Source organism: Argopecten irradians, chromosome 11 (assembly GCF_041381155.1).
Source record: "Argopecten irradians isolate NY chromosome 11, Ai_NY, whole genome shotgun sequence".
Lineage (NCBI taxonomy): Eukaryota > Metazoa > Mollusca > Bivalvia > Pectinida > Pectinidae > Argopecten > Argopecten irradians.
In genome coordinates this window covers 39,601,866-39,621,444 of record NC_091144.1, presented here as the reverse complement: position 1 = coordinate 39,621,444, position 19,579 = coordinate 39,601,866, and the positions used below count along the sequence as shown (strand labels likewise).

At 34.1% G+C, this 19,579-nt stretch overlaps 1 pseudogene; it reads right to left on the bottom strand.

Moving 5' to 3' along the window:
- The window catches only part of LOC138335539 (nuclear receptor ROR-alpha A-like), a 33,930-nt pseudogene extending 16,435 nt beyond the window's left edge, over positions 1 to 17,495 (bottom strand).
- Positions 17,496 to 19,579: the final 2,084 nt, after the last annotated feature.

Genomic DNA, 19,579 nt, shown 5'->3' with positions numbered 1-19,579 from the left:
ACAACTTTTTCTTCGCAGCTGCTTAATCTTGCAAATTCCATTTCAAAACATTTTTGCATATTTAAAATTAAACTGAGATTTCTTTGAATCTAATTTTTCATGAATGGGTTTGGATATCAGTTTGCGTGTTCACTTTGATCACAAAATTTGTGAAAATAAATTGCACGCCAAACAAAGTTGGTTTTCAGTTATTCGTTCTCAGATTTCAAAATGAAAATTTCTGATTTCAGCTAAACAGCATATATTTTGGAATATTTTGCAGATGCTTGGATCGTGTACTTACCATTGCTGTTTTGCAATTTGCGATGCGAGCATTAGCTTCTCTCACAGCCTCGTTGGTGGGCTTACAAGTGTCCATGTGGGCAGCATAGACGTTCTCAGTAACCTGCTGGATTAAAGTTTTCCTCAACTCCGACGGTGTCTGAGAGACACTAGCCATTATGCGGTCCATATCAACATCAGAACCATCAACATTTTGCAAAACCTCTGGCATGAAAGAGGCAAATGGGCCTCCGCCAGGAAACTGAGGCATTTCCATATTTTGATTTGTGTCTGAACTCACTGACATAGGATTTGCTCCATTACTAAAGCTTTTGTCTGTGCTGTGGGTCGATCCATTACACGAAGAGCTGGAAGGCTCCAACTTTATGTTCAATGAATTAAAATTGCCAGTGTTCTCGAGCTCGCACAACATACTCTCATCCACAAGGTTAATGTTTGTGAGATTGATATCATTTTTGTTGTCCTCTGCGTTGTTGTTGCATGACAACTCTCCGGTGGCATTGGCTAGATCCCCTATGGGGGAATGACTCTTGCTACTACTAGGACTACTGAAGCTTGAGTAGCCCGACTCCGCTCCTGTCTGCGGTTTACCTTTGCCCTTGCCATCCTCATTGTCATTTGTTGAAGGATTGCGTTGATGCTCCTTGAAGCTTGCCTGTGCTGCTGACAGGAAAGCTTGCATCAACTCGGATTTGAAGGTGCCATTCTGCTGAAGCAGGGTTTGTAGCTCAGCCATTTTCAGTTTGTAAAGATCGGACGGTGTTGGTGGATAAGGGGCAATAGCTGGCAGATTCCCAGAACCCTGGGATTTGTTGTCTCCACTCAAGTCTTTTAAACGTTTCGGTCTTCGTCCCAATCTTGAAGCTGAAAGACAATATTGAACAGTATAATTAACAATAATTCGTTACAATAAGTGTTAATATAATAATCATAATTTAATGTCAATAATACTAGCCACTAAACGACTATGGGTTATGAAAGATTATGACTAAACTAAAGGAAATAACCTTGACTACAACATATTGGGCATGTTTAATGCCAACTTCCTGAAATAAAGGCGTTTTAAATTCCACTATGCCGTCTGCTACTTAGATCTGCAATACCGGTCCCGCAAATACTTGAAAGTTACAGCAATTCAAAGCTTCTGAATGACAATGAATAATCAGCAGATGTTTTTATTTCTCTTTTTAATGAATTCAATCAAAGTTCCTATAATGTTAAAAATCGCCTAATTCACCCATTATGAAACATCTGAACTGATAATCGGATCGGTCTGGCTTTATCTAGTAATTAATTGATAACTACAGATCAATGGATCTTTTCTAATCTTGTGCGATTTTGATCAATTTTAGGCCATAAAAAGATTCATCTAAATTAAATGAATTTCGTATGTATTTATTGTAATACATAAATTACAAATTCATTGCTGTGCTCAAAATCAATTTGCAAAAAAGAATTAGTGCATGAAACTATGCATATTACAATACTGAAATGATCAATATCATGAGTTTCAATAGTTGTGAGAGATCGTGAGAGATTCAGAGAGACTCGAGAGATCAATATCAGTCGAATCAAAGATGTACTCATATTATCAATTTCATTAGTTTAAATAACCATGAGAGATTGTCAGAGATCCTGAAAGATCCTTGAGAGATATAAAGATCCTGAGAGATCGACAGAGATCCTTGAGAGATATAAAGATCCTGAGAGATCGACAGAGATCCTGAAAGATCGTTCAGAGATATACAGATCCTGAGAGATCGACAGAGATCCTGAAAGATCCTTGAGAGATATACAGATCCTGAGAGATCGACAGAGATCCTTGAGTGATCTATATCAGTCAAATCAAAGATGTACTATAGTATAGAATATGAAAAATACAAACCTTCACGGGACATGCCCACAGAAAAACATTTCTTCAGTCGACAATACTGACAACTGTTTCGAGTAAACGGCGTTATCTCACATTTCTCATCATTTGAGCATTTGTGGGTCATTCCTTGTGTTATACAGCGGCGGAAAAAACCCTGAAAAGTTCAATCAAGAAATATAACAACTGAAAAATTGAGGCCTGCCAAAGTGTTTTTAGCATTAACTTGCCTATTAAGCCTAGCAACATGAAACATCAGTAGGGCGTGACTATCAACAACAATTACAACTATTGCAATATTAATATTTTAACTGTTGCAGACTAAAATTATAATTTTAAATTCTATTAAATTTCAGTCTATGAATTAGCCGTCATACTATAATCAAGTGCAGTGTTGGTTTATAGTTATTTCCCTTTACCTTCTAACATCATCAAATATACTGACAATCGTGATTGAGAATAATAATGGTGTTTGTTTTTGATTGTGTAGCATGGAAAAAGTGAAATTTTATCCTAACTTTTAGCAAGGATGACAAGTGAAGCGTTGTGCAATCAACTGTGGTTCAACGACAATAATTCCAGTCTCACCCAACTTCTGAAATCCTCCGACGATTACTGTACCGATGTTTCTTACCTTACAACCTTCGCAGGAGTCCACACCGTAATGGTAGCCCGACGACTCGTCCCCACAAACCTTACAGGTAGGTGCTCGCACACATTTGGTCGACATGGCTTGCTTCACACCTGCAGGTTGTCTGTAAGAGAAAATTATGAATCATTATGCATTCCACATTTAACACAATAAACACCCAAGTCTCTTATAAGCATCCCCACCCCTTTTTATAAATTAACCAATGGCTTACATTGTGCAATATTGTCGTGAAAGACTAGCCCAAATCTGGTTCAATCAAGCGCCCCTTTCATTTTTCAATTTTGTAACTGTCCTGGGATCTTATTGGGTCAAATATAGTATATCTTTTCTTTGTGTGGATCTCAATTGCTGTGAAGTTCTGGGAAACTGGATAGATATCTACTCTACATTATTTCATACACATTACATTCTGGAATTAAGTCACGTAGGAGAAGCAGAAGAAGACTTGGGACTACATAATACAATATACGTACCATATATACAACAACTCATTTTTTGCAGAATCAATTTTGAGTTTCATACAAAGCCACAGATTTAATTTCTCAATTTAGACACATATGTTTCTACTGTACATGTTCATATACTTGAATTTTTTTTTTGCAGCTGCTTATTTTTAAGATTTCTAATTGCAATCTAAATACCATAATCACCATAACTAGCGCCCAGGGCGTTTAAAACTGATAACCAAGGGCGCAGTTATTAGGGAACCAAACTGTAAGTTGTGGATGTAAAACTTCTAAAAAAGTCAACCATATATTAACTCTTTCTGTACTCTGGTACATCAATCTGTCACAGTAAAAATGTATATGCCTTTTTCTCCCTTTAAGACACAATATTCTTTCATACCTACATGTGTAAGAACCCCTACTGGCTGGTCTAGGGGGGGATCTGCAATAAGACCCCCCACTCATTTTTTCAGCAATTCATAATGCCTGAGGCTGTATTGTATGGCTACCCATACAATAAAGCCTCATCACGTCATGGAGTCAAAAAAATCTCTATTTCCTCGGTAAAATTTAAATATTTTTTTTTTCCACAAATATGACTGGTTTTTACTATAAAAGATGCAAACAACGGAATTTTTATGTTGAAAATATCACGGAAATTTTTCATGTATGAAAACAACGAATTGACTTTCAGCCGTGGATTTCTTCGAATTCTCATTTCAAAAATTGCAATAAAACGTCGAGGTATGAAAGAAAAATACTCTTTCATAAGTGGATATGAAGGATAGGGATATTCTACCCTCGGGATCACATAATGTTGCAAAACCTTCGGCAAGCCCCGGGTTTTACTACATTTTGTGACCCTCGGGTAGAATATCCCTATCCTTCATATCCACATATGAAAGAGTTTTATATTACGCCATGATTCACATATGAATGACTTGCACGCTATTAATATGGGATACAATATTGACGTTAAGCATCACATGTTGTAAAACATCTTTAAATTCATGAGATGGGGGCTTTTGATATAACTTCAACTTAATCTACAGGAGAGGGGAGGGGCGCTTATAAGGGGAGGGGCACTAATTACAGACAATACAGCATACCGTATAATTTAATCACATCCAAAATTAAGTCAGTTTAGAGTAACAACTTCAATATTTGGTTTTTATTTTTGTATCAAATGTCAACAACAACAACATAAACAACAACAAAATATTCATCTAAATCTGCCTTTCATGTTATCAACACTTAATTTACATAACTTTTTCTTTTTTTATCCCAAATGTCAACAAAAAAGAATTCATTCAAATGAACCTTTCATGTTCCAAGGAGAAACCGTCAAAACTAAATACATAACTTTATAGCAAGATAGATTTCCTAGATTATGTTTGCTGATTACAGTTATTTTATCACATATACTTAACGACTATTACCAGATAAACAAAGTGTATCTAGTTCATAAAATTTCACTATAGCCCACAATGTTTCCGTAATGGCTTTTAATTTCTAAAATGGGAATGTACCCCACAACCTTTCCGTAAGGGCTTTTAATTTTTAAAATGGGAATGTAGAACTAGAATAATTATTTTGTAGAGTCACAAAGATATTAGCTTATCATTAATACTACACTAATCATCACCTTCTGAACAATTTACTTAAAATAAATAAAATGATAAATTTCAATAACGTGGGTTGTATTATGTTTCCCTCCTTAGTCCTAATTAGTGCATGTTAGTTGAATATCACTGCTCCAGATGACAAAACAGCAAAATATATATTCAGTTTTAATGATTACACAGGATAACTTGGATTTGTTTGGTGTTGTAACTTCATCTGAGCTCATTGATATACGTTAATGTTTTGAAGAAACTTATTTTTTGTTTCGGAAAGAAAGTGAGCTTTTCAACCATGTATATACATGTCAGTTTGGCACACTGAGAAGATTCCCTGTTCTTAACTACAAGCATGGAAAATGCTGACCATTTTTCATTTGGTAATATTTTCATAAGGATATACTCTATTCAGTGCTGCAGATAATTTTTGGAGGGAAGGGTAATTGTACTCGCACTTTTGAAAACGAAGGGTACAACTATGACTCTTGTCTTCTAAAACTTAAAGATCCAGTCTAATTATAAGAATTTAGATATATCAAAAAAAGTATGTGGTTATAGTATTAAAGTAATTGATAATAACCTAGCAATTGTGCAAATATCTATCTGAATAAACAGTAAAGTTGATGCAAACTCTTGAGCATGACTGAAATTCTACAGATTTTGACTTTTCTTCTGATTTTAATCTGGGTGTAATCGCTCATAATAATTTGGTTGTATAATTACAAATATTATAGGAGTTATAAATAAATGTCCATACAAATTCAAGGGTAATTGTAAGATTTAAGAGGGTATTTTACACACAAACGTATCTTAATTCTTTTCCTACTTTATATTCTTCTGGATTCCGTACCGGCAGTAGATATTCGAGTCTCGCCCCTGGAAATTTTTGAGAAAATACAGGACAAAATATCCAGTTATTCTGTGCAAATTCATTTAATTCAAACATGCTTAGGTAAGTGTAATCATTAAGACTTTAACTATATTTAGTATAATCTTATGAATTATTTAAAACCTGCATTAAGATTTTATTTTGATATTGCGATCTGTAGTGAAAGAGCAACAAGTCACCATTTTGTTGATGATAATCACTTTTGTTTGATTTATAAAATATGTTTTGTCCCTCTGCCATTAAAACGATATATATATATGGTCAACATAATTATCTATTTAGCATCAAATTTTTTTATTGGGAACTTATGATACTTTTCATATAACACTGCATTGAAAATTTGAAAGTACCGTATTCGACCCAATAAGCGCCCAGTGTGTTTAAAAAATTAAAAAAATGAAAAGATGCTAATAAGACGCTATTACTGCAAATCTATACTGTTTTGTGTAGTTTTGGTCTTTATTTATGCTTGGGCAATGGAAATTGAGGCATCAAAAAGGGGAAGGGGCGCTTATAGGGACATAGGCGCTTATAGGGTCGAATACGGTAATAGGAAATTTACTGTCAAGAAAAAATGTCAATATCAAATGTCGACTACATAGTCGACAATGGTGAATAGGTAATGGTGAATAGGTAGAGTAAAATCCTGCCGACTATATAGTTGACAATGGCACGGAAAGAGTTACTGGAGCACTGGTCTGTTAATATTGTTCAGCAATGTTTGAAACGTTTATAATGATTTTTGTTTTGAATGGGACAGTGGTTTTTGTATACTCACTCTTCGACCGTCTGCATTTAGTCAGCAATTCGATCCTATTCTACAGGGAAATCTATAATCTTATAATGTCGCCATTATATCCTCGTCATCATCATATTTACCTGCAAGTAAATAATATTGTATTAAGACTCCGAGTATTGATCCGTACCAAAAGTCAATCAATATGCTTTTATATCTTTTAAATTAGAAGCAAAGTGATAGGAAGAAAGTTTGAACTTTGACTTGAACTACTTTCTGACATGATTTCTCTGAGCAATATATGGATTTAACTCATTCACTCCTGAAATTTCATAATGGACTGGTCTAGTCTTTGATTTAGAAGAGTCTAAATGTGTCTTTAGGGGTGGATTAGTTAATTTGTCTTGAAAATGGTGAAAAAGTCAAATTAATATAGAGTGGATCATCGAAAATCCAAACACTTGTCTCCCAAACCCATTCCGTCCGAAAAAACAAATCTTCCTAACTGCTGATTTTCGTCAACCAGTATTTATTATTACCCGTAGTTGACAATCAAATCCATTCCCTGATTACTGTCTGGATTGTGTGTTTTATGGGCTATCAGCGTCTAAATTATTTCCGAATATAATTATTTTGTATAATACCCTTATTTTCACGGCAGCTTAATTTTGCATTTTCAAGTCTAAGGACTTTTCACGGCGATTTAATTTCACAATCCAGACTTCCATGGTTCAACTTCACTTGCATTTGAAGCATTTTCCCATAACTTGCATTTTTCCTGTAATATATTTTCACTGATTAAATACTGCGAAATATTGCAAATTCAATTGTACCCTGGTACATGTATATGAAAATCAGTTGATTTACAATACTTCTTACAATTTTACTCCATATTTTGTGGCGTCTTTTCCATAAAATATTTTTTAATTGGTTACAAAAAGGATGAGTCATGTAAGTATTCTGTAAACTTTTAACTGAGAACGTATCCTAATCCTACCATAATCAAGTACTGCTAAAATACTTGAAAATCCATTTAACTCATTCAACCCTGAAATTTCATAATGGACTAGTCTAGTCTTTGATTTAGAAGAGCCTAAATAAGCCTTGAGGGGTGAAGGAGTTAATATGGCAACCAAAATAATTAATGCATGTTTGTCCTACCTATCCTGATTTGTGAATAATGATGAAGTCAATGGTAATAACATTTAAATTATTTTGAGTGAACCCAAAAAATACTAAAAGGTTGCACAAAAATGTGCTTTGATCATTTTCTACCCGGTACATATTCTGAATAATGAACAAGAGCTGTTGGAGAACAGCAAAGCTCGCCTATTCAGTTAAACATTTATGATGACTTAAGCTTAAACAATTGACGAAACAGAAACTTGCTCAAAAACTTTAACGTGAAATGGGACGTCAACGCTGACGCTGACGCCGACGCCGACGCCAGGGTGACAACATTAGCTCCCCCTATTCTTCAAATAGGCGAGCTAAAAAGGTAAATAAGATGGCCATATTTTCAGTTTGAAAACCATTGAGACAGCTAGCTTCTCATTTTGAATCCACAAAATTCAGAGGTTTTCTCCCTTAAAAATACCACAAAATATAATTCTACGTAAAATTGATCAGTCATAATAATTTGAATATAACTTTTTTGAAGTGATTATCAAAGGAAAATCTAAAATTCCACCAAAATTCTTAGCAAATTGTAGCTAGAATACTAGTAATATATAATTATATAATCCCAATTAGATCTCCCAGAATGGTGATGCCAGAAAATACAATTGCAACATTACAATCACCGAAAGGTATATGACAAATCTCCATCAAATGACATAATTTTACAACTGAAGTCCCTATTTTGGATGTAATTAACATACTGAAAAGTAGAAATGTAAACAAATTTTCAAAAAACATCACAATTCTGAGTTTGTAACAGTAAAAGTACCAGATCCAGGTGGGATCCTATCAATATTTGTTCATGTATTTTCAATTATGAATACGGTAACTTGACCAAGATTCACTTCTTTGCTGTGTTAACACTGTCAGATGGACACTAATATACTCTTGACAATACGACCATATAAAGTCGCCTCATCAGTTTTCATCGCCGGAAAAAAACACCTTTGTCTTGTTTTCCTCGTCAACTGTCAAAGACGGAACACAAGTAGCACCAGAAAAGCAACAGCATTGTCTTGCTTTCCTGATCAACTGTGAAAGGCCAAAAAAACAGTACCAGAAAAGCAACACCTTTGTCATGCTTTCCTCATCAACTGTCAAAGGTGAAACATAAATAACACCAGAAAACACAAAGGTGTTCATTGTCTTCTTCCTTTTTGCATCCTCAAAGGTCAGAAGACTGTATAAAGACAGCCCTAATACGAACTTGAAAACCAAAGGTCACAGAAAAAAGCAGCTCTTATACTACCCTAGTACATTACAGAATTCATACAATTAATTTGCTTGCAAGAAATAAAAGGTAACCTATAAACCATTGGTTACAACACAGAATTCATACAATTAATTTGCTTGCAAGAAATAAAAGGTAACTTGAAAACCATTGGTTACAATTCAGAATTCATACAATTAATTTGCTTGCAAGAAATAAAAGGTAACTTGAAAACCATTGGTTACAATTCAGAATTCATAGAATTCATACAATTAATTTGCTTGCAAGAAATAAAAGGTAACTTGAAAACCATTGGTTACAATTCAGAATTCATACAATTAATTTGCTTGCAAGAAATAATCTAATTATTTTCATTTTTAACACAAAATGAAAATATGTCTTGTAAAGAATTTCATTAGTCATAAATAACGATTGTAAGAGCAATTTTCATTTTCATAATTTTTTAAAATGAATTTTGGACAGTTTTAGATCTACCAGATTTAACAAACAAACAAAAAATTGAAAATTTTCTGATTTGGATTTACCAGATACTGTACATGTATTATTATCATTCTAATAAACTATGAATATTTTGTGTTTGGATGTCCTCTACAATTTACATTTACCCCTGAAAACACATTTGGACTCTTCTAATTCAAAGACTAGCATAGTTCATTATGAATTTTTAGGGGTGACTGAGTTAATGAATACAATGATTCCCACACACAATCAAGTTAAAGAGAAATGTACTTATCACATATAAAGGGCCTGTTCAGTCATGTCATACGGCCATGTCATACATATTGTAAGACACGTGTGTAATAACACTATCATGATCACACAGGTAATAATGACATCAAAATATAACGTCTTACATTTGTCTGGGTAGACAGAAAAGTCAGATCATAGCCTGATTTTACCAGTCGAATAAAATCAAAATACATATACATGTAGAAAGTTTTGTCTATACTTCACATAATAAATCCATCCATTGCTGACAGAACATCAATGATACTCATCATTTGAAAAATAATTGGTGTTTAATCATGTATATGTCTAATTAACACAAAAAATAATATAAAATTAATTTTGCTTTTGGTACATGCGAAATCAGTACTTTGTTCCATATAGAGCACAGTGCTACTGAATGTGTTTGGGATGCAATGAATTATTTTTAAAATTTTCATCTTGAAGTAAAATTAGAAGCTGAAATTTTTTTATGGTGGTAATGTTGGAACCTAGGTAACTTTTGTAACGGAAGAAAAATACTAAATCATCTTCTCCTGCATGTTTATGATAGAGAAAAAATACCATTCGTCAGCGGTGTAGCATCTTTTAAATAACTTAATTGTGATAAAACAGATCCTACACTTGTGACTGTATTATCATGAAATTTATTAAACAAATTCAATAATCTAATAAAAATTGATCAAATTATTGAACTCATTCAAAAAATTTCATATTACATTGCCACTCATGTAAAATCTTCTATATATATATACACAATTTAACAAATTAACTCCTCTTTCGACCCTTCCCCTCGGTTCCCTACAGTAGATGGTTTGGGACGTTGATCTTCCTTTATGTAATATAAATGCCCCTCCTCCCCCCTCCCCCCACCTCAAACATTTTACCTTAAAATCCGGTTGTAATTCACTTTGGTATTAAAGAGAAGTGGTGTTCCAGATGATGGACAAAGTGCAAGGTTTTGGGTCAATCGATCCAAACAACTTGATTTTTCAGCACGATTGGGCAAAACAATATATCTGACGTGACTCATGAATATTATACACATGTATATATTTACTGAGTATGATAAATAATCACTCATACTGATGTAGTCTTGGCTATTAACTTTTAAGTACACATTGAACATATAATATCTTACATTATATCATAAAAAATTGTTTGAATTTACGAAAAATAAATCCAATTTACAACCTGTACCGTATCCAGGTGAATATTTGGGTGTGAAGTTTAAATACTTGCTATATATAGATATATAGAAAGATCCCGCTAACCTTGAGATCAGCTGGGGCCTACTTACTGTAGTGTTGCTATTTATAGCCATGGATCAGCTGGCTAACCATGTGAGAGAAGCATGACTGGGTAAAAATCCTTAAGCTAGGTTGATTCACACTTCGTCTAACTAAATACATGTGCTTCCCTCCAAAAGACTAATAGACACAAATTTTCAGTCAAGGTATATGTAGGTAAAGAACAGAGATCTAAAACACTTATACTCCCCGGACCAGTTTCACTGCTAAGCCAGACAGCTCCTGTGTATAAGTACACCAGTACCGGTCACACATATACATACATTTATGTATTACATGTGTGTACGTTTGTCTATTCACTGAATCCAAGAGAAAAAGGTTCTGGTAACACACAAGAAATGAACCGTGGGGAAAAATGATACTTATATCAAGGCAGTGTAATAATATCAGCTGTTAGCTAGCCGTCCAATCCGTTTTGCACCTATATCTCTGTGAATCCAGCCCAGTGCGGTTAGGGTAAATGAATACTTGAATAGGTTAACAGTCTGCCTTGAACTTAATACGTCATAATGGTGAAGCATGCATTGGCTGGTAATCATCGACTTGCAGGGACCAGTTATAGACTGAAGCCTATCTAATAATAAACATCGCATGATAATTAGATGCAGTTTACAATGTACTACATTACCCGTTTGATTTAAAAAAGAAATTACTTTCCGTTATATAAAGTTACATAATTTAATAATTCAATGCTATACATGCATATAGTGCATCTATTTTTAAACCTTTCTTAAAATACAACTAATACTGTAATGTAAACTCTACAAGCCTAGCTGATGAACAAACGAGAACGTTGTGAATGAACATGTATTGTCCGATTATGTGCTGTCCATTTAAGACCAAGTATAGATTTGCATCATTTATGAATATATCGGGTATATTACAGGCTAGCAGGTGTAGATATATGCGTATACATGGTAATTAAGATTAAATTATGCATTAACCAATTCACCCCTGAAATTTCATAATGGACTGGTCTAGCCTTTAATTTAGAAGAGCCTAAATATGTCTTCAGGGGTGAGTGCCTTAATTTATAACCTTCAACTAGGTGTAATATAATCTGTAACATAGGGGTTTGGTTCGTTTTACCAAAAATATGACCTGGTACAGTGTAGTATGTGGGTATATAATAATGTATTACTATAACATTATATTTGAAAAACGAGTCAGGCACCTATGAATGTGATCGTTTTACAAAAATATAAATTGGTACGGTGTAATATACTGTTCTACAACATTGTGTTACCGCTATGTTTTACAACATCATTTTTTTTGTAAAATGAGCCAGGCATCTGCGGGCTGCGACTATACGTACTGTATTCAATGACAACCAAATAAGCGCCCATGTCCCTATAAGCGCCCCTTACCTTTTTGTGGTCTTATTTCAATTTCCTGGGCATAAGACCAAAATTATCAAAAGTTTACAGGTTTACAATATTTTCGTCTTAAGTATCTTTTCATTTCTTCAATATTTCAAATACCCTAAGCACTTATTGGGTCAAATACGGTATAAGGTTTTAATATTAAATTTACCTTTGTCTCCATCGGGCAAGAATAAACATATATCTTGAAGAAAAAAATCATTCATTTTTAAAGATGCTCCACCGCTGACAAATGGTATTTTTTCACTATCAAAAACAGGAGCAGACGATTTAGTATTTTTCTTCAGTTACAAAAGTTACTTACTTTACACCATTATCACCATTGATAAGTTTGAGCTTCTAATTTTATTTTAAGTTAAAAATTAAAAAAATAAATAATTGCATCCCAAAAATATTCCATGGCACTATATCCTATATGGATCGAAATACTGATTGCCCATGCACCAAAGGCAAAATATATTATTTCATATTATTTTTTTGTGTTAATTAGACATATATGATGATTAAACACCAATTATTGTTTAAATGATGAATATCATTTATGCTCTGTCGGCTGTGGAGCATCTTTAAATTAAAGTTTTCTTTCATAAAAATTTGATTTTCTGGTGATAAGTTTTCATTATATAAGGGATTGTATATGAAGAAACGTCAATATGGAAAAATAGGGGCAAGCATTATACACTATCTGATATAAAAACAAAGTATTTCCAGTAGCCAGTTATTTCCGTGTGTTGAAAATGTTCACAGTTTTGACTAATAATTGGGATATTAGAGGTTTCAGAAATTTCATAATTGGATTATAAGTGTACACAAATTTTATTTTCTCAACAAATTATTTTAGTTCGTTGATAAAATACAATGAGGAAACATTGTTTTGGCAGAAATACCCTTTTTTGAAATATCAAACCTAAAATATATAATACAATGTGCATGGGTAGGTATACATGTGTTGTATTTGATTATTTTTTGTTACCCCATGAGTTTAAATGAATAAAATTATTAAAAGGAAACATCATTAAATTCTTTGAAATGTAGTTTAATTGTTGTGATGAACACCCATTCAAAACCCTATAATTTTTTTTTCTCAAAATTATTAACTGATTTGTTAATTTTTTTAAAGAAATTAGAGAAAAGAAATCTCTGTATTTTGGAGCCTTTAACATAAATTTGATCTTGTTATTGTTTACAAGTTCAGTATTACAGGCAATTTATTTACTGTTTTTCGTACTATAGTGCTCAGAGTCATCATGCATGTAAAATTGTAAATTATGTATAATGTATGTGATCCATATACATGTAGCTTTATTTTGCATGTAATATGTATAAAAGAACCAAACCATGAGGAGCCATCAAGACATTGAGTTATTTTATTTTTCTATATATAGAAACATATCTAAGAGAGATTGGCAACTATGCCATTGACATTATAGGAATGGCAAATGTAACCCTGTTAGTATACATGTGCCTATGGGTTTTTAGATAAATGTACATTTTGCTTGCAGCACATGCCTGATCATATTTCATTCATTAATATGAGTGTGGAAAAAGAAGGTAATTTCCCCAGGGACATGCGTAGTCCCCACTGTGGCTGAGTGGTTAAGATGTCTCGACATATTAACACAAGCCATCCACCTCTGGGTTGCGAAATTGAACCCCATGTAGGACAGTTGCCAGGTACTGATCGCTGGTTGGTGGTTTTTCTCCAGGTACTCTGGTCTTCCTCCATCAAATCTGGCACATCCTTAAATGACCCTAGCTGTTAATAGGACGTAAGACTAATAAAACCAAACCAAAACTAATCCCCAAGTACGCAATAAATAATTCAAATATTTTCGAAATCAAAAGCAGTAATAGTATTAAGCACATATTTTTACTATTGAAAATGCATGGGGCTGCAGTGACCGAGTGGTTAATTACATATTACAACTGAACAAGCACTCCACCTCTGGGTCGTGAGTTTGAATCCCATGTGGGGCAGTTGCCAGGTACCGACCGCTGATTGGTGGGTTTTTTCTGGGTACTCCGGCTTTCCTACACCAACAAACCTGGCACGTCCTTACATGACCCTTTTGTGATGTGATACAAGATACAAGAAACTTAAGCATAGTATTATTTAGTAAATATCAGCGCAGTAGTGCTATTTATGTGACAAACAGTTATCTTAAATTAACAGAAAACAAGTTTTAAAAGCAAGACATAAAAGGGGATAACTAAGTAAGAAAAATGTTAAATTCATCACAGAGGCATACATGTATAATCTAATAAGTTATATACAGACTTTGCTCGATTTAGATTAATTAAAACATAAGTGAAAAGGTTGACATAAAAAATCTGATGTTCTGAAGATTTGGTGTATGACATAATGTTCAACCCACAATCATATATAGAATTAAATAAATTCTAAAAGCAAACATTAGAGCTGTATCGTACAAGTCACAACGATAGATAAAATGGGCCCGAATAGCTCACTTGCTATCTGGTAATTATAAACATGGTGCATACTAAAGAGAGTCGGTAAGAATATCTATGAATGACCAACAGCAGATGACAGACAGTCGTGAGGCTAGACAACTGATGACGCAGTCGCACCATCACATAAGCTCAATTGCCTTTCAGGCAGGTGAGCTAATAACTAGATGCATAAACACAGGGCTTTTTTTAACTACTTTGGGAATGGGGCCCAGGGCTTTGAATTTGGTAAAAACTAAGATATTGGGAGAATAATAAAATAATTGATAGGATTACATTGTATTTATTTCTAGTGTAGTATTTATATATTTTTCTAAAGCAAATACAAAAATGTTTAAAGCCTTACCTATATACCTATATCAGTTCATAACAAAATTTGGCATGATTTTCAAGTAACTTTATGACTTAAATTTGGGGGGAATTGAGTTGAATTAGAGGTTTTGCCAAAATTTGGCCCCTAGATTTGACCAGGAGACACCGAAAAGTTAATTCTGATTACTGTAAATAAACTGATGTGTTCATTTTCCAATTTCATATACTGTATTCGACCCAATAAGAACCCACAACCCTATAAGTGCCCTTCTCCTTTTTTAGGCTTTAATTTCACTAACTTTGAAATAAATGCAGATTGAAAATATGAAAACTTTGCTGGCTTTCATAGCAATTCCTTTTGCAAATTAATTGATGGAATACTTGGTAGAAAATTTTATTAAGTGTCTCCTTAGTTGCTTTAATTTTTTATCTTTTTTTTTAGCAAATTGATTGATGGTTTACTTTGTAGAAAAATTTTATGAAAGACAAGTCCAGGTTTGTTTCTATTAAGCGTTTCCTTAGTTGCTTCATTTTTTTAAGCGCCCTGGGCTCTTAATGGGTCGAATATGGTATGTAATTAATCTTAAATCATATTAACGATGTTTTCTCGTGACAGTTCGAACATGATGACCAGCATAGTTAGCCTTTCGACATTCATACCTAAATAAAATGAATATAAAATATTTCCAGTACTCTGTTGACATCTAGACAGCTATAGGTAGTATCTAGATGTCAATCTCCAGTTTTTATGGAAATTACAAATTCCTCTCAAAATAAAAATAATAAACTAATTTGTAATATATTGGTAACTAACATTTACAGACTTAACAAATTTGTCATTTACGAACAAATCTTAGCTTTTCTAATAAGTTCTCAGGATGGATGTATATATAATTAAATTAACAGGGATTTGTTTGATCTTGTTGTGCATATGATATGTCACAGTGCATGGTGTCCAAAAACAAGTTCACCACATTTAGCTTTCCTTCCACAACACTGCATACTTTTTTTCAGATGAAGCTCCATATTTCAGAAATAAAAGTTACTATACATGACATTTGCTCTTTCTAATGCACTTAACCCTTCTTAAATCACAACACATTTTCATATTCAGTATTGAATATATTTTCCACTTTCCAGTCACTTTATATCTGAAAACAGCCTTTAAAGTGAATAGTCGGGCAAAGAAAACCAGTCTAAATGCGTTCATTGGCCTTCCAAAAGTTCTCACATATTAATACGACGGTCAAGTTCTGCTTAGCTTCCCAGTTCTGACCATTAAAGTAAAGAAAAGTTGAAAGCATTGAAAGCGAGGCTACGTGGAAATGTAACCACGGACATAGTGAGCCGGGAGGACGTTTTAGAATTTCCATACTTTAAATTAATTTCTTCGTACGCAGACAGATTTTGACGAGAGATTTTATTTTTCAATTTCATAAGAAATTATCCTGGATACATTCACACCATTTTTACCGACTTTAGCCATCCTTGCCCGACTGTTCACTTTAATATAAAATTAAAAGAAAGACATACCAAGAAAAAGAAATGTTGGTCGATATCCCACTATTTAGCTACTTGATAATTTATGAGTTATGCATTTTGAAATTTTGGGCAATGACTAACAGATTTTGGGACTATTGTCTATTGAATGAAAATGAAAAAAGGTAGACAACTCATACATGATCTTTGACAAGCTTTCAGGTGCAATATTTACAATAAAACGATGAACACATTGGGCCAAATCATATGATGAAACAGGGAAGAAATGTAAGGATCCTAATTGTCCGATTTTTTCCAATACTATGTTAGACTACGGATATCACCACAGTGATGCCATCTGTTCAAATGCATAGAATGTTGTTATGGACACTGAATGTCGTCACGATTTATGAAGAATAGCAAACGGTGCATGCAACCGTATCGAATTATTTTTACCTTGTAACCAGTTGCCTTTGTGACTGGATTGATGTCATTGAGTAAGCCATTTTCTTTAACACAATCTTTACATCATTCTCCCATTGTCATCATGTTTTTTTTGAAGCGTGTACTTACTTACCTTAGCACAGCGAACTGGCTGTAGATCTAGTAAACATGCTAATCATGCCTGCGTCACAGTTCACCACGCTTTAAACACGCTCCATCACCGCGTTACTGACATTACACGACACACCCAGACATTAACATAACAACACTGTTATCTATTAACTATCGATCGAATGATTTAAAGTTTAAAACAAAGCACAAAAAGGTAAACACTTACCAGCAGAGAAATCCAGGCACTTCCATCCGACCCCACAATGAGGTCATGGTCACACGCCAATCTAACAAGAGTTATCGTTCCTATTTGCCGAACTTGGGCCTACTTGTTTCCAACCGATTTTCATTGACCCGGCGTACGTCGATTTGACTCACAAAAACAAAAAAAGGTGAAGTTAAAAATGACAGTGTCAATATGTTTCAAGTATTTTAAAATACGTCCAAGATTACCATATGATATAATATGACTGAAGGCAATGGCTTAAAGGGCGAAGCCAAATGTTTTTTATATTAATCATGCACGGCATGGGAAGAGCGAAGCTCTACTTGTTTAATTTATATTTCATGTAGAAAACATAATTTAGAAATAAAAGGACACACTTTAAACTATAGAAGTATATGATGTTTGTTTGTTTGTTTGTTTAGTTTTATGTCCTATTAACAGCCAGGGTCATGTAAGGAACATCCTCGATAATCCAGGGGTTCCGATCACTTACGATCTCTACACCCCTGGACTATCTCATAGTGAAATTGAAGGCAACTCAGCTGAAAACATTTGACCAATCACAGCAAAGATTTCCTTTGAAGACTACAGAGAGAGCGACGCCTAACATCAAAGCCACACAGTCAACCACAGTGTACCGTTATACGGCTCTTTTGATGTACATCAAAAGACTAAATTACCTGTTCTGTTCTGTTGCCTCCAGTTTTACTATGAGATAGTCCAGGGGTGTAGAGATCGTAAGTGATCGGAACCCCTGGACTATCGAGGATGCAGCCAGGGTCATGTAAGGAAATGCCAGGTTTGTTTGTGGAGGAAAGCCAGAGTACCCGGAGAAAAACCACCGGTCAGCGGTCAGTACCTGGCAACTGCCCCACATGGGATTCGAACCCGCATTCCAGAGGTGAGGTGGAGGGCTTGTGGTAATATGTCGGGACATCTTAACCACTCGGCCACCGCGTATATGATGTAATATTTGTCTAGCATAAACTCAAAGAAATGAACTCAAAGATTTGGATTTCTGTGTGTCCGTTCAAGGCCTGGAGTGCCGCGTATGCGAATCCTATGATTTCGCGCCATTTGTTGACGTTATGTGACGTCATGATTCCTTGTGCTCATCTTCGCCTTGGTGGATATTTTGACTGCATTCCATAGCTTATAATTTTCAAAGTGTTATAGTTATTATTTAATAAATAATAGAAAAAAAGTTTAATTACTCCGGTTCATTTGCATTAGTGAAATATATATTTACCCGAGGGAGCAGTACCGGAGCAACGCACACCTCCCCATATGTATGAAAAAATGGCGGCCGCAAACTGAAGCTGTCAGTGTGTAGGATTGAATTTTGAAGAGTGTGTTTTTTCTTATATTTTTGTGTATCTGTTACCTTAGAAGTGCTTCGCATTTCGTGCGCCCTTATAATATGACGGTTTGGGGATGATAAATAAATGAGGACTTTGTCCAATACTGCTATAATTATGCCAGAACAATCATGTTTTCTGATATAATCTATGTCACAGTGGTGTGGGCATTTTCAATTAGTTACAGGTTATATCAATTTTGATCCATCAGCGGGCCCATAGATCGTTTTAAAAGGTCTATAGGGGTCTCGGTAAAAAATTGCAAAACTCAAAATGTACATGCATTGTATACTGCTAATGGATAAACGTACTTTGACACCTCATATTTTCATTTAATAAATATTTCCAGAAATTATGCCAAGTATAAATATGTAACGGGTATATGTTTATGATATTAATGCATTTTGACACGTATTCAATTTATTATCATGACTTTGTTCTGGAAATTGCTAACGTTCGTAGAAAACATCTTGCTCTTTTGCTCTTTTTCAGATAATGTTTAAAATACATTTGTATTTCTCCTTAATTTGATTTTTTGAAAAATGGACGATAACATACAAGTTTACAAAACTTTGACGTCATCTTGCTCTTTGTTCTTACATCATGAACTCACTGGCGAAATTGATAAAACCCTATCTCTTGAAATTGGCGGCGGGAAATAACACAAACATTTTCTACGAAATTTTCAAATGTTTTTCAACGTTCACACAAAATTACAAATGAGTATGAATTTGGAATTAAAGCTTCGAAACGAGTTCATAAAATTTCATATGAAATGAACACAAAATTTAAGATACATTTGTTCTGGAACTCTAGCGGAGGCAGCCATTTTGTTCAGCTGTCCTCGGATTCATAACG